Source organism: Phodopus roborovskii, unplaced genomic scaffold, assembly GCF_943737965.1.
Source record: "Phodopus roborovskii unplaced genomic scaffold, PHOROB, whole genome shotgun sequence".
Taxonomy (NCBI): Eukaryota; Metazoa; Chordata; class Mammalia; order Rodentia; family Cricetidae; genus Phodopus; species Phodopus roborovskii.
In genome coordinates, this window is record NW_026126433.1 from 48,717,501 (window position 1) to 48,735,009 (window position 17,509).

At 42.2% G+C, this 17,509-nt stretch overlaps 1 protein-coding gene and 1 pseudogene across 1 annotated transcript in view; both read right to left on the reverse strand.

Moving 5' to 3' along the window:
* Smyd3 (SET and MYND domain containing 3) overlaps positions 1–17,509 on the reverse strand; it is a 504,787-nt gene that overhangs the window by 465,313 nt on the left and 21,965 nt on the right. The gene's annotated exons all lie outside the window — the stretch shown is intronic.
* Positions 16,609–17,289, reverse strand: LOC127223680 (prohibitin 1-like; annotated as a pseudogene).

Genomic DNA, 17,509 nt, shown 5'->3' on the forward strand with positions numbered 1-17,509 from the left:
AATGTTAATCCCAAGGAGACTTCAGATGTGCACTAAATAAAATGTAGACACATGGTTCACTGCAGTGTCACAAGGATGGATAGTCCAACACTAAGAATTCGGGCACCCAGAACTGCACAGTTCATCCATACTGCAATTGCTCCAGTTAGATGCTCTCCTGGGTGCTAAAAAGAAATAAAATTCCAAAACCACATCATACTTTTCACCTTGAGGAAAACAAAAGAACAGAAAACTATTTGGTTAACATCTTTGAAAAATACAGACTCTTAACATCGAACCCTAATGAGAACTTTATTAGAAACGCTAGTGAGCAACAAGGAACAGAACTCCTGTTAAAATCCAGAAGACACCAAGAAGTCCTACCCACCTTTAAAAATAATTTTCTTGAAATTTTATTTTTATTAGATGTATTTGTTTTTCTGTTGTTGTTTTGGTTTGGTTTGATTTTTAGGTTTTGGGTTTTTTTTGGTTTTTTTTTTTTTAATTTTTGAGTTTTTTGTTTTGTTTTGATTTTTGTTTTTTTTTTGTTTGTTTGTTTGTTTTTGTTTTTGTTTTTGTGTTTTCAAGACAGGGTTTCTCTGTGGCTTTGGAGGCTGTCCTGGAACTAGCTCTTGTAGATCAGGCTGATCTCATACTCACAGAGATCTGCCTGCCTCTGCCTCTGCCTCTGCCTCCTGCTGGCGTTAAAGGCGGCGTACGACACCACTGCCCGCCTAGATGTATTTGTTTTATGTGTGTGAGTATGAAAGTGTACCAGGCATCAGATGCCCTGGAACAGGAGTCACAGGTGGTTGTGAGGTGCCAGGTCTTCTGCAAAAGCTATGAGTGCTCTTAACCCCTGAGCCATCTCCCCATCCCCCACCCATCATTTTTATGCCAATTTTGAAGTACGGGATAATGCTAGGGGAAGATGCACTTCCTATTTATCAAACGTTTCGATGCTTACTATGTATCAAACACTGTCTTACCCATTTCACAAACATCAAATCGTTTAACTCACATAACATTAGTTCTTGGTTGTCAACCTGACTACATCTGGAATGCACTAGGACCCAGAAATGGTGGGAAGACTCACCTTTAATCTGGGCCACACCTTCTGCTGGAAGCCTGATTAGGACAGGAAGGAAGGGCAAGTTTGTTCTGTACCTGCTAGCTCTCACATCGGTAGCAAGTCCATCCCTTCACAGGCATTAGAGCCTACTTCTTCAGGATTCCAACATGTATGAAGTACAGCTGAGACATCCAGCCTGTGGACGGAACAACTACTGGATCCCTGAATTTTTCCATTCATAGCCTGACATTGTTGGGTTAGCTGGACTACAGCCTGTAAGTCATTCTAATAAAACCCATACATGCATGCATGCATACATATATATACATATATATGTACATGTGAATATAAACTGTGTGTATGTATGTATTATGTGCATATGTATATAAATGTGTATGTGCATGTATATAGCCATATAGAGAGAGCGAGAGAGACTCAATGTGGAAGTTCTGTCTCTCTAGAGAACCGTGATACGACATTCACCACAGTGCTATGTATGAGGTGCCTGCCATATTGCTGCCCCATTCAACAGACAAGGAGACCCAGACACAGAGATACACGGCTACAAGTTATAGAGAAGGGTTTAAAGCCACATCAGTTCTGCTCATGTCTGTCAGAGCCATCAACATGAAACTGTCAGAAACAAGCGGAGGAAATGTGTGTATACTAGTGGTGTGACTAAGTCTATAAAACTCAAAGGGAAAAAAATTAAATACTATTTGCCTTAAAATTCCTATATAAAAACATCAGTATTATTTATATGTCCAAATAATAAAAACTGAATGTATAATATAAAAAATACTAGTTTCACTAGTTACTAAAACTGAAATTAAAATAACTCTTTTAAAATCTGCAGTTCCTATTTGAATGAAGACATACAACTGTCCTGGTTTCGGACAGTGTAATAGTTTAAAATAAAAAATGTAGAGAATCAAGAATTGCCCAGGAGGGGTTGGAGAGGTGGCTTAGGGGTTGTAAGTACCTGTTACTCTTACAGAGAACCTGGGTTTAAATCCCAGTGCACCTACATAGTGGTTCACAATCACCCATAACTGTTCCGGTTCCAGGGCATCCAATGCCCTCTTCTGACTCAGTGAACACCAAACATGGTCATGGTGGACACACAAACATGCAGGCAAAACACTGCAAAAAGTAAAACAATAGCTCTACTACAATCACCTAGCATCCATGCCTCCTGCACACCTGTAAGGGTTAGGGTTAGGGTTAGGCTCTAGGTGCGTCCTGGTATTATCTAGATTAGGTTGGCTGAGGTGGGAAGAAAGGCTTGCCCTAACTGTGCAGGCACCTTCCCTGGGCTGAAGTCCTGGCTGAATAAAAAGGAGGAAGTGTGCTGAGCACCCCACACATGCCAGGTAGAGAACGCTCACCTAGGAAACCCTGGAAGCTGGAATTCTCTCTAGGAAATATTTTCATAAGACAGTTCACTTCCTTGAGAAACTACAGTACTCTGAGTGGCAAGAAGAGTGCCTGCAACCTCACAGTTTGGCCAACCAACAATTATGTATGCGAACAGAGGTTCCAGCAGAAGAAATGCTCTGCATGTACTTGGGGAGACAAGCGTGGGAAACACAAAGCAATACATGAAAAGAAATGGGCAAGGAAAACCAATCATGGGAGCATTCCCTCTAATGTCTCCCATCTATTTTAGAATATTCTGAGAGGCAACCAGAACCGAATCTTGGAGGCTTTTAAATGTAAACAGGCAAATAAATAATCGATAGCAATGGCAGTAACTAGTGGCGGTTACCAGCAACATGGGAAGGCCTCAACTCTCAACAGGTTATTCTTCATTAAACTATAGCAACAAGAAAGTTAACTAGCCACTACTATACTATAAGCCACTGTGCCGAACTCTAATTGAAAGAGTCAAAGGAGACAGATAAAAATGCTCCCTTTGCAGATAGAGCACCTAAGACTGATATTAACAGTTGTGACAAACCATGAACACATTTACCTGCACAGCCATTACTGTTCTACTGCTATGACTAGAGTGGAAAACAAAACAAAACAAAAAAACCTTCAAGAGGTTAAACCCTCCTATCACTAACATAGCCCACTCTACAACTATTTGTAGCTGAAAAAGTGGGAGGATGGTTCCATTGATCCAACAAGCCCTGGGTTGCTATATTGTTCTCAGGGCATGAATTGCAAGATTAAAAAACACTTGGGCTGGTTTGTTTGCAATAAAGATAAGGTCATTCCAAGTCCCTGATCTGAAAAGGCAAATATTAATGTCACATTGTCTGTGGAAAAAAATATGCCTTGAAAAACAGGGTTCCTTAAAATAGTCCTGTGTTGGTACTCATAAACTACCTAACAAGAGGCTAGAGGGCTGGGAAAAGTAAGTATATTTAAAATGTTTAAAGTAACATTAATAAGATTAAAATGCTGCACTGGTATGGTGTTTGTTCCCCAAGAAAGTTCATTTATAATCTTACATCAGAAATCTGCTACACATATCTATTACACACAACAAGCTATAACTAGTCACTGCCTCACTGGGCTATTATCAAATGTTACAGTTTCAAAACCCAAGCTCTATCTAAAGGCTTTAGGGACACTTCGCCTCTGAACTCTACTACTGAAAGGCAGACAGTATAGGAAGGCAGAAACTGCCTTGAGGCCACTGTGCTTGGAAGTGATAGAATGCCCTCTTTACAATCTGCAGTTAGGTTATTATCCATGATAAATTGATAACCATTCATTAACTTTGAGAGCAATAGACAACTGGCAGGCTATTTCATGCCTCAAAGAATTTACGGCAAAAGTGACAGGTGACTTTGAATTCAGAAAATAAAATGGGTTCTTGAAAAATGCTACTTCCATGCACTTGTCTTTTAAGTAAACTTGGAAGCAGATACGGGTATTTCCTGGTGGTAAAAATTAAAGACCATGCTTTTCTACAACAGTGATAAAAGAATTAACATAGTGCCATCTGTCTATTGACTAATTAACAGATAATTAAATATTCATATAAATTTATATGTATGAACCAGTCACTTAAGATACATCCTAATCTGCAGCCACACTAGATCACAAGAGACAGCCATTGTACAAAACCGACACTATGACCTGAATTAACACAGGTCACAATTAGTAAGGGACTTACCTCTGCATGTTTTCCTCCACTGGGTCCTCTCTACTCTCTGCCACAGGGTGGGTTTGCCCTAAGGTTCTCTGCTTCCACCTTCTGCAGAAAAATGCCTTTCCTGGGTCCCAGCCTGGCTGTTTTAGTGTCCCCTCCATCACTTTCAAAAGCTATCAAATTGGCTACCTAATTCAGACAAGTAAGACTCTGTATGTATTAGGACCAAGCCAGCTGTTTAGCTTCCGTGAAGGGCAGCCGGATGAGCCCCACTGATCATCTAGGCCTGTCAGTCTAGCCATATCTGAGGAACCCCACCTGAATATCCCTCAGGCTGCCTCAATTCTCTGACCACAATAGCTAGAGGCAATCCTTCCCAGCTTCCACAATAACAGGGCTAGTGGATGCCTTCATTAAAAGTCACCATTTGCTGTAAGGTATGCCCTCCCCCATAAGACTTGGTTTTTGGTTTTCTTTGTTTATTTATTTGTTTGTTTATTTGTTTTTGTGCTTTTGTATCCAAAGCACCCACATCTGGGTGACACTAAGGTTGTCTGTCAGCCCAAAAGCCAGAGAGAGAGAGAGAGACAGAGAGAGAAAGAGAGAGAAAGAGAGAGAGAGAGAGAGAGAGAGAGAGAGAGAGAGTTTTGTAGTAAGATCTTAGGAATAAGCCAGGTGGTGGTGGCACATGCCTTTAATTCTGGAGGCAGAAGCAGGCCAATCTCTGTGAGTTCGATGCCAGTGTGGTCTACAGGGAGAGTTCCAGGGCAGCCAGGGCTCTTACACAGAGAAACTGTGTCTTCCCAAAGGTTGTCTTGCATGCCCTCCTACTATATGACTGGCATGAAGAACCCTACAGTGCTCTGCCTAAACTTGAGTTATGCCAGTTAAAACCATGCATGATTTTGCCACTTCTCTCAGTCTGTGTATTTCCCAAAGACAGGAACCATATTTTCTGCTCTAGTTCTCACTTTTCTAGTTTGGATAAAGAAGCCTCAGAAGACACCTGGCAGAATGAAACGACTCCTCGAGATTATCAACAGGCTAGGGAGATGACAATACAGGCACTAGCTGCCATGCTTGGCAACCCTGAACAGCAGGTTTTTATGTCAACCTGACACAGGCTACAGGCATTTTGGGAAAGGGAACATCAATTGAGAAAAATGCACCAATCTGATGGGGGAGATTTTTCAGTTAAGAAAATGCCCCCATCAGATTGTTCCATTTTCTTTATTAATAATGGTGTGGGCCCATCCCACAGGGGCCCGAGTAGGTAGTCCCAGATGGTATATGAAAGAAAGCTGAGCAAGCCATGAGGAGCAAGCCGGTAAGCAGCCTCTGCTTCAGCCCCTGCCCTGACTCCCCACCCTCCATGATGGACTGCGATGGGGCAAGTAACTGAAATAAACCCTTTCGTCCCCAGTTATTTTTGCCACGGTGTTTCATCATAACAACAGAAACCCTAATTAAGACAATCCCAAAGTTCAATCCCAGGGACACACACAGCAGGAGGAGAGAACTAACTCACAGAAGTTGTCCTCTGATCTCCACATATATGTATTATGACACATGCATGCATACATACACATAGAGCATTATTATGACATGTGCATACATACTTATAAACAGAGCAAGAAAATTAATCAATTAATGTGGGTTAAACCTTATCACAGAGTCTAGTATGTTTTTTTTTTCAAAATGAGTCTTGATAAAGATGTAAAACCAGCTTAGTAGGTCTCAAGAAATACCTTTTTAGTATTTAAAATATAAAAGAATACAAATTATCTTATTTGAGTCCTATATCATAAGCAAGATTATTTTTCTGTACAACTTTGGTTTCAGTTACTTATGTTTATACTAGATAGTAATATCATATATATATATATATATACTTTACACATACGTAATTTACATTTATATATACTACACATTATATATTTGAAAAATAGCTTAGGTCCCTATTTCCTAGTAACTTCAACACATGCCAAGAAAGAATGCCTCAGAGATTCCATTAGTGCTTTAATTAATTTAAAATTTTTTAATTGGCATATCCCCAGTTTGTGCTGATTTTACAAGTGTTTGAAAATGGTTATTGGGATTAAACCTCCCTTCTTGTATATAGTTTTAATTAGCTAAGCAAATCCCTTTCTATTTGCCTTCAACAGTACAAAGAAACTTCAAACCAGCATGTCACAATTACTGTAAACTCCTAATTACGAAGTACAATTTAATACGTTTCGACCATGCCTAGTGAATACTACCGGGCTAACCTCCAGCCGTTATCAGACTATCAGCTAAATGCCATGATGACCTGGAGTCTTGTACATATCTGGAGAAACTTCAAGCATGAGGGAGAAGGCATCCATGTTCCGCACTGTCAAAGGCTGTCAGTGCCCATAAAGATGGCTGCACTCCATCTTGGTACAAGGACAGAGAGTTCAAAACTATCCTCAGCAAGTCATAAGACCTAAAAGTCAAAGGTGTGGCTACAGTAGGGTGTTTGGCTGTCTTATTCTAAAGAACAACAGACCTGAATCTGAGGTGTGGCTACACCTGACACTCAAGATTAGGGGAGGAGAAGTTGAAGCTAAGGTGTGGTTACTGAACCCTTAGAATAAGGAGGAAGACAAGTCTGTTTGTTCCATATACATGATACTGGGTTCCCCTTTTGGTTAAGGTGTAAGAGTGGTGAAAAATAAACCCATGGCATTTCAGCATTGACTGATCTGCCCTCCTGATTTTATTCTGTGTCTCTGTCTTTTCTTTATTGTCTATAGCTAGCCTGTCCCTCATCCATACACACGACTCAGGTACAAACTTGGGGCCGCTTAGCTGGTTCTGATTGCAGCCCCACAAAGACAGCTTCTGAAAAGGTAACATATCAACAGCAAATGTTCTAAAGATTTCAAGAACATATGGCGAGCTCTAAGTTCATCTTACCTTCACCAAGTGTTAGGAGCTCAGAATCTGATTTCATTTTTCAAAGTAAGTTAACTCAAGCTGGGCATTGGTGGCGCATGCCTTTAATCCAATCACAAGGGAGGCAGAGGCAGGCCGATCTCTGTGAGTTCTACAGAGCTGTGAGATCTACAGAGCTAGTTCCAGCACAGGCTCCAAAACAATACAGAGAAACCCTGTCTTGAAAAACTGAAAAGAAAACATTTACTCTGCAACTGCAATGCTGCCCATCTCTATGTAATAACAGACATTATGAGTAATCTGAGTAAATGCTGTTCCAGTCATTGGGTAGGAAAATACGGCTAATGGATTAAGCAGTTTAAATGTAATTGCCTCCCATAAATATCATAGGGAGTGGGCACTATTAGGTATGGCTTTGTTGAAGTGGGTATGGTCTTGTTGGAGGAAGTGTGTCACTGTGGGGATGGGCTTTGAGGTTTCCTATGCTCAGGATACCGCCCAGTGTCTCAGTCAATTTCCTGTTGCCTGCAAGATGTAGGATTCCCAGCAATTATTCCAGCACCAGGTCAACCTGCACGCTGCCATGCTCCCTGTCATGATGGTAATGAACTGAACTGTAAGTGAACCACCCCAATTAAATATTTCCTTTATACAAGATATTACGGTTATGGTGTCTCTTTACAGCAACAGAGACCCTAACTAAGACAATAGAAAATGTCACAAAATGCAGATATGTTAAAATGTACAATAAGGACTGGAGGTGTAGATCAATGGCAGAGAAGCTGCCCTGAGTTCAATCCCTAGCGCTGCCCCCACCCCCACACACACTTAAAATGGTTTACTAGAGGTAGCTGATGAACCAAGAGTTGTTTTACTAAGTGTTTGAGTAAGAGCTGACAGAGTGCAATGGGAAAGTGGCAGAGACACTTCAGGGTGCAAAGGAACACAATGGCCATGCAAGAATGGAATTAACCCCACGGCACCTACTGTCCCATCTCTTGAGAGCAACCTTGAGCCAAGGACTTCCCTCTGCAGAGAGGGGACAAGCAGGAGGCCCCAGACATTTCCACTGATGTACATGCTATTCTAGAAGCCCATCACCCTCAGACCCTGAACCCAATCTGGGGAGCTTCACAGCTCCCACCCCACTGAAAGGTGCAGGGGCAAACAGGCCAACCCACAAAGCAACCAGCCTTCCAAAGGCTCCAGCTACACAAGTCCACCTTGAGATCCTTCTACCTACCTAGAGCATTGCAGAGAAATGGACCAGCTACTTGGTAAACCTGGGCCAGCAAACCTAAACCCAGAAAGCAGCCATGGAACTCTGACTACTCCACAATGACTCTAATGTCCTGATGCATCAGCCCCGCTCTGAGCAGCTTGGCTTACCTGATGACCCAGGAAGTAGCCAGTGACAGACAGGAAAGTGACCAAACAGGGGACTATGAGCAGTATGGTCCACAGAATCTTCATAACCCAGCATACCCTCTGACATCCCTGGGAGCCAGGCTGATACCACAGAAATACCAATGGGCTGTATAAACAACTATGAGTCAATAAATGAGGAAATCTAGAATACAAGCTTAAACTTTTAAACAAGAATTAACCCATGAAAATACAGAAAAATGAGTATCAAGGCTGAATAAGTGAGAAAGGGTCCCTCACAAAAGCAAGATCAAGAAACGACAGCTTCACTGCAAATGCTACCAGTCTCTCAAAGAGGAACCAACACCAGTTCTCTCCAAACTGAGGAGATAAAAACCCCAAAACCATTTTGCAAAGCCAACACTGCCCTGATAGCAAAACTAGGAAACTTAGAAGAAAACTAGACCCGTATTTGTCACAAAAACAGATGCAAAATGTCCTCTATAAAACACCAACAAAACCAACAGTACACCAGAAGGCCTGAACATGACCCTCAAAGGCTGAGAATACTGTTGCACACCTGTAATCCCACTTAGGAGGCAGAGGCAAGCGAGTCACTGCAAGTTGAAAGCCAGTCTGGTCTGCACTGTTAAGTTCCAAGCCATTCAGAGTTCTTGTTACTAAATAAATAAATATTCCACATGATCATACTACAGCATTTATCCTAGAAATGCTTCAGCATATATAAATTAAGAAACACAACACTTACATCAATAGAATGCAAGACAAAAAAAAAAAATGTGAAATATCTTGACCATCTCAAGACACACTGAAAGCATTCAATACAATTGAGAAAAACCTTCAGAAAACTAGAAAGAACCACTACCACACATGAGACTATGCAGGCTGCAAACCCACAGGCAACAAGATGCTTCAGGAAATGGGGAAAGGGACTAGAGGCGGCTCCTGAAAGGTCAGGAAGGAGAAAAGAATGTCAGCATCCATACTGCAAATCTAAGCCAGAGCAATGATGTGAGAGACAGAAATATTAATAAGGAAAGAGGAAGCCAACTTAGCCAGTCTTCAGATAAAGTAAATTTACACACAGAAACTTAAAGACTTTGTAAAACCCTATTAGAACTAAAGGGCTGGAAAGGTGGCCCAGTGGTTAGAACAGTTACTGCTCTTGCAGAGGGACCTGAGTTTGAGTCCCAAAACCCACAAGTGTGAGTACCACTCACTTGTAGAAAGTGACCAAGGGAAAATGCCCAAGATTCACCTCTGGCCTCTGCACTCATGTGTGTAGATATGTGAGTATGTAGATGGCATGCACACATGCACACATGCATGCACACTCAGACACACACACACACACACACACACACACACATCACAATATACCCTCAAAAAAAGAAAGGATAGAGGAGAGAGACCGAAAGACAGAGGAGTGTTGAGCACTGTTGGTTAAGCCTGTAATTCCAGTACTTAGAGGGTAGAGACAGGAACAGAAGTTCAAGGCCAGCCTCACCTACATTGAAAGTTCAAGGCCTACCTGGGCAATGTAAGATTCTGATTCAAAACAACAGAAAGGATGGGAAAGGGGAAAGAAAATAAAGTAAGGGGAAGGGGGAAAAGAGAAGGAAAAAACATTCACTGAACTATTAAGTAAAGGAATATTACATATGCAGCCTGACGTTAACATGGCTCAAGAAATAAGTGTGTGTGTATGTGTGTGGTGTGTAAATAGCAATTAAAATAATGAAGCTCATGTGGGAAATGCTAACTTTCACTAAATTTGGAAAAGGGCATAGAAAACTTCTCTGTATTTTCAACTTTGCTGTAATTTCGAGATTATCCCAAAATAAAACTTCTTAAAAAAAAAAAAAAAAAGATTAACCAATTATAAAACGTACTTACAAAAGAGAATGCATTTACAATGAACCTTTAATTTCAACTATAATTAGCAAACTAGCAAAATATATTTTCCAATGAAAAGACCTAAAAATTAGCATGATATAAAGCACAGATAAATATTTTATGAGTGGGTTACGAGCATACTGCAATTATCCGCTGGTACAGCTTACTGTTCTGCCTGGGTTTCACCCTGGGCTCATCAGGGATCCCCTGGGTAAGATTAAAACACTCTATCTCTTATCTATAAATAGACTGTTAGAGTCAAACCAAAAGAAGTTCTATAAATACAGAGGAAATGAGTTCCTCAAGTCAACTAGACTCAGAACTGCAGAAGTATCAAATCTGGCTGCTAGGCTGTAAAAAGCTAATTAACATGAAGCACAAGTCAGCTACAGAAAGTGAAGGGCATCTGACCCAACCTTAGGACACAAAACCCGAAGACATGTGATGCCATGGGACTGTGATGATTTGAAAAATAAATATGGAAGTTTTCAGCAAAACACTTGACTGGTTCACCAGTGATTTCCATGTTCTTTAAATTTGTTTTTTGTGAGCTAAATACAAACCAAAAGTCAACTGTCCAGTACTGCACCACAAGTTACAAAAAGTCTCGGAACACACACACACACACACACACACACACATTCTCAGTCACACACACAAACTCATTGTCATTTGAAAACACATATGCACAATCTACTTTCTACAAACCCACTCACCCAGCACCTGTACAGAAAGTGCCCTATACAGTCACAATAATCAGAGGCTCCTGAGCTTGTGAAAAAGAATCCACAGATGAACACACTGCACATTCTTCAACATTTACACATGGAAGGGGAGGGAGCAGCTCCCTTTTGTATTAGTCATCACAGTACTACACAAAACACTCCCCAAAACAACTGTACAAAGAGAAAGGGCTATTTTAGCTCAAAGTTGTGGGGGTTCCAGTCCTAAATCAAGCATTCCCATTCATATGAGCCTGCTAACACACTAATACATCATGACAGGAGTGGATGGCAGAACTTATATCATGAGCCAGGGATCAAAAGAAGGACCTCACAGTCCCTTTGGGGCTCACCCTCAGTGACCTCCTGCTAAACTGCTAATACCTACCTTCTAGAGGTCCAACCATCTCCCAAGAGAACCATCCTGGGAACCATGTCTCTAACACACTGGCCCTGGGTGATATCTAAGATCCAAACTGTAAATCCTTTTGTCAGATGGGAAACACCTTTCTATACAGTGAGAGCCTTATAGGTTTAAAAAATAATAAAAAGTCCCAAATTTCTGTCACCAGATGTGCCAAAAACATCTATCTCCACTCAGCCTCTGCCATGTACACTCGTATCCCCAGCTCAAATCAACATACAGAACAGTTTATAAGCAAACTGCCCAAGTTTGGAGCCACAGATTATAATGTGGGCAGTCTCATTGTGTAACACTGAAAAAAGCAAGGAAAACAGAGGTCCCAGGATGATTCATGCTGCTACAGAGTTACTTAAATGTGAGGCACCAGATGGGACAATCTAAGAGCTCAAAGAACAAGAAAACCCAAGGTTGTACTCTGTGCTTGGCAGGCAGATAGAGGAGGTGCAGCCAGGAAAAGACAAGTAGACTATGAAGTTGGAGGAGACCAATAAAGTGTAGTATTGTGCATAGGAGAAGCAGAAAATTCAAGAATAGGAGACATCGACTATGAGGATCCCGGAAACCAAAGCCACAGAAAACACGCTATTATCCCAGTAGGACAGCTACAACCAAAAGACACATAAAAGCAAACATGTAAAATGTCAAAGCCACTGTGGAAATGACTGTCACTCTACCTCAAAGGAGTGAACAAGGAGTACCTATGACCCCAATATCCCAGTCCTAGATGCACTCACAGGAGATAATCAAAGCAATGTCCACAACACAAGCTTATATGTAAATGTTCAGAGTAATAATCACAAAAGCCACGCATCGTGGTACACAAAATAAGCCGGACGCAGAAGAGCAAATGTCTAATTCCTCATGCATAAAATAGTTGAAAGGGACAAATTCATAGAGAGAATGCAAACTAGAAGCTATCGGGGCGGGTGAAGGAAGAAGGAGATATTGTCTATCAGTTATAAATCAGGATACATTTTACAAATCTTCAGCAAAAAAAAATAAATAATTTTTTAGTCAAAAAGAGATTCTTTTGTTCAAGTGATGAATAGTTTCAAAAACAGAGTGAAGAAGATGGCTGCACAACACTGAATGCAATTAATGTCATTGACTTCCATACTTAAAGTGAGTAAAATGGCAAACCCTATACTATTTCAGTACCAAAAAAATATGTAAAGAGCAATAAGCTAACATGAGGAAACCTAAGAAAATATATCAAGACTAGGAAGTGATTTGCTGTTACCATGGTAACAACTACTGCGACTGGAAGTAGGTGAGCAAGGAAGGTGTAAAGAAGGGTTTTGAGGGGCCTGGAGAGATGGCTCAGTGTTTAAGAGCACTTGACTGCTCTTCCTAGAGGTCCTGAGTTCAATTCCCAGCAACCACATGATAGCTCACAACCATCTGTAATGGGCATGGAGACAGAGCACTCATACACATAAAACACATGAATAAATAAATCCTTGGAAAAAAAGAAGAGTTTTGAATCAGTGAGTCTGAGTAGATCCAAGCGATCATACCAACAGCTGTGCAGTAAGGACTGAGAAGGATGGGTAGGGAGTGCATGTGTAGGGGACTCACAGGGCACAGTCCTAAAGTTCCCCCAAGGTGGTAGTGGGTTTAGCTATAGTCAGAAAATGGTACCATTGTCCCAAAAAGGATGGCTTCCAAGCTAGGTGACACCCAGGCAAACAAAACCATCTATGAAATAGACATAGAGGACATCTAATGGCTCCATGGAGTTTTCCTAAAACACAGGCATTATATGCCACCTAATATAACACAAAGCCTCCAAAGAAATGTTTTCATGTAAGACTAAACTCCAAATTGATGGCACCTAGGTCTCCCCAATAATTCAAGACTTAAAGGAGGAGGGAGCATATTAAACAATGGTGTGGAGATGTAATCGAAGATGCACAGGCCTGGGAAACCCAAGGGAGAAAGGGGAAATTTAGTCATTAAGACACAGGGAATCCTCGGAGTAGAAAAGCAACACCAAGCAGAGCAGTTATACCTCACTGCAACTGTACTAGATCCTGTTACACTGCACTGCAACTTCAACTAGATCCCGTTACACTGCACTGCAACTGTACAAAAATCCCAGTAGACTGTTCACTTGGACATGGTTAATTTTGTTATATAAATCTCTCCTTAATGAAAAAAAGTTTTTATAAATTAATCAGCTGTAATGCACAATCCCTTAGTTGGACTCATCAGATGTGAACAAACAAAAAAGAAGACAATTGGAGAATTTTAAATGCCGGATGGATGTTTGCCAGCACTACTGAACTACTGTAGCTGAGCACTGTGATATATCCCAGCAACAGAAGAAAGGAAGGACAGACAGGCCTTTAAAAGTATTCTACCTACAGTAAGGCATGGTAATGAATGCCTTTAATCCCAGCACTTGAGAAGCAATGGTAAGCGGATCTCTGAATTTGAGGCCAGCACAGACTACAAAATGAGTCCCAGGCCAGCCTGGGATAAATGAGATTCTATCTCAAAAGCTAATACATGAAGTTATTGTTAATTATCTTAATTACAAGGTTTTGTGTTTTTTAATTAAGTCCATATAACAAATGCACCTTTTTTTGGACAGTGAAATGACTGATGCTTCTGAGTGGAGGTGGGAAAAAGACCACCTAACCACACAGCAAAGCTAATAATGAATGCACGGTACTGTTAGAGTACAGTTTAGATGCATCTCAAGGTTTCACATCCCAAACCATAATCCCCAATTGAGGGATTGAGAGGGAGGAAACTTAGTCCAGCCATACTGCTCAGAGGTGAGGCCTTTAGAATGTGCAGGAGCAGATGGTCATCGGAATCCCCAGTGACTGAATTCTGGTGAGTTTCTAAGACAAGAAGCACAGGCGAACACACAACAAGCACTGTCTCTTGTCACATTATGCCCTGAAACACCTCTGCAGCTAGGGCATCACCAGACTCAGCCAGCCCCTAGACCTTGCATCTCCAGAACCATGAGCCAAAACAAGTTCTTCCAGAACTTACATGCTTTGAGGTATGATATAATTAGCAACAAAAAGCAGATTAATACCAATGATTTTTTTTTTTTTAAATTCTAGAAGGTCCAGTATGACTTCCATGGACTTCCATTTCGGTTTATAAACTTTTTCATTTCCTTCAAGTGCCCAGGTATAATCTTAGCTACATGCCTCCTGGTATGCTCCCAAAAAAGCAAGCCAGCTAGCACAACCCCACCCACACCTCCTGTTCCTTAGGATGTGATCTGTATCTCTACCAACCAGACTTCTTCCACCCATCCTCCAACCCACTCTCTCCCCCTAAGTTACGTGCCTGCAAGTCATTATAACCTCTGGACTTCCAAATGTCCAACAGTCATCTTGTTTACCTGAGGCTACATCATTTCACAGAATACAAACTCTGTGAACCAGTCTTCCTTTAGACCCTGTTTCCTGGGATCTGTAACATCTCCTGGGAGTATCGGTTTTGGCTTGCTGGCTCTGCTCCCCTCCATCCTTCTCACCACACTGCCTTCTCTGCGGCTCAGTTGCTGAATCAGCCCACTTAGTGCGCAGAGGTCATATCCACTCCCAGGATGCTCACTGTTACCAAAGCAATATATACCTGCACGCTGCTCGGTAGTTACTGACTGGGAGAAGTATGCAATGCAAGCTACATTTTGTTGGCAGAGGAACAGAGTCCACATGTGTAAATAGGAGCACAAAGCTAACTTAGTCAAGGGTAATGAGAGAAACACTACTAAAGCACACAGAGGAACAAAAGATGAAAGAGACAATGGGTACCAGCACCATCCAGCAACTGAAAGAACTGGTTTTCCTGCAAACAGCCATACCCTGACCTCCACAAGAAATGGCTATCCCAGGACACTTCCAACAACAAATGCATCTTTGTGTGTGTGTGTGTGTGTGTGTGTGTGTGTGTGTGTGTGTGTGTGTGTGTGTGTGTTGTGGTTTCTCTCTCTCTCTTTTTGGCATTTTTATTAATTTATTTTTATGTTCCAATTCCAGTTCCCCCTCCCTCTTCTCCTCCCACTCCCTCCACTTCCCCCTCTTCCCATATACTCAACAGAGAGGGTAAGGCCTCTCTTAGGACAGCTACTAAGTCTGCTCCATCATCTAGTTGAGGCAGGACCAAGGCACCTCTCCACCCCCACACCTCTGCCTGTGTCTAGGTGGGGGAAGGTATCTCTCCATATAGTTTATACATTAGTGTTAGATCTTGGACCCACTGCCAGTGGCCTCATATATTGTCCCAGTCACACCACTGTCACCTATATTAAGGGAGTCTAGTTTGGTCTTATGCAGGTTCCCCATTTGTCAGACCTGAGTCATTGATCTCTCGCTAGCTAGGGTCAGCTGATTCTGTGGGTTTCCCCTCATGGTCTTGACTCCTTTGTTCATGTTATGGCTCCTCCCTCACTTCCATTGTACTAACAAATGTATCTTTTATGGTAGCAAGATTCCTTCCAACACAATGATAACTACATTCAGGTGCATTCTAATGGACAGAGCCAGCTTAAAGGCAATCATGTATCTCTCCATCCTGCCACTCCTGTGCCCTGGATTGTTTAAACATCCCCCAAACTTGCAGAGCCAAGGAGTCCAGTGACTCACATAAAGGGTCAGAGAGTTCACCATTTTTCTTGCAATCACAAGCTCTGTTTCACCAACCACCCCCTGGGCCACCTAAATTATCATCTGAACTTCCCAGGAAAAGACACAAGTTCCTCCGATCCACAAACTTCCCATGCAAGCTGACTGATCTGAGGGTGCACCGAAGACCTACTTTATGCAAAGCATATTTTCTCGGGTAACATCCCATGTAACTCTTTGTGAGCAGGAGCCTTCTAATGATCCCTAGGAAGAGGTGTGTCTGCAGCTCAGTTCCAAAGCTACACACAGAGGAAACACATCCAAATATAAAGCTTTGGATTTTTTTTTTTTTTTTTTTGACCTGAAGTGATTTTGCTTTTATTTCCTTCATGTTAAGCCAATCATGAAATTTCACAGTGATTTCTAGGGTGGGGTAGAAGGGAAGAATATTCAGAACGACTGAGGCCACAGTCTGCTTAGCCTGAGAAGGTGCAAGCAGCGGGGAGCCCTCACTGGGGAAGCTGGAGGAACACAGACTGCCCTGCTGGCAGGTAGGTGATGTTGCAAGAGCATGAGAGCTGGTAAGCAATGTCCTCTGCAGCTTCCAGCATATGCAGCTCAATCAGGCCATCCCCTTCGGTGGCCAGGGAGTTGGCAATCAGCTCAGCTGCCTTGGAGTCACCCTCAGCAGAGATGATGGCTGCCTTCTTCTGCTGCTCAGCCTTTCCCAACACAAATCTGGCCCTCTCCGCTTCCTGCTGAGCCACCTGTTTGGCTTCCACTACTTCTGTGAACTCCTTCCCAAAGGTCAGGTGCATTAGAGACATGTCAGCCAGGATGAGCCCAAATGTCACTGCTCTCTCTGTGAGGTAGTCGCTCACCTGCCTGGAGACCAGCTCTCGCTGGGTGATCAATTCTCCAGCATCAAATCGAGCCACCACCGACTTGAAGATCTCTGTGGTGATGGATGGCAGCAGCTCATCATAGTCCCTTCCCCTACCACAATGTTCTGTACTCCACGGAATCGGTCAAAGATGACAGCTCTATGACCAGCATCTACATTATATAAGGCAGAGTTCACCACGCTTCCTGCAACCGCTAAAGTTAGGCCGAACTTTCCGATGGACTCAAACACTTTGGCAGCCATGATTCCTTCGTTGCACCCACTCACACCTGCTTTCACGCTGACCTCCACATTAAAGCTTTGGATTTTTTATTTTCCTTAAAAACACATGTCCACAGCCAGGCAGTGGTGGCACACATCTTTAGTCCCTAGCAGTCACGAGGCAGAGGCAGGCAGATCTTTGTGAGTCTGAGGCCAATCTTGTCTACAGAACTAGTTCCAGGACAGCCAAGGCTACACAAAGAAGCCCTGCCCCCCCCCAAAAAAAACATATCTACAAGGGCATG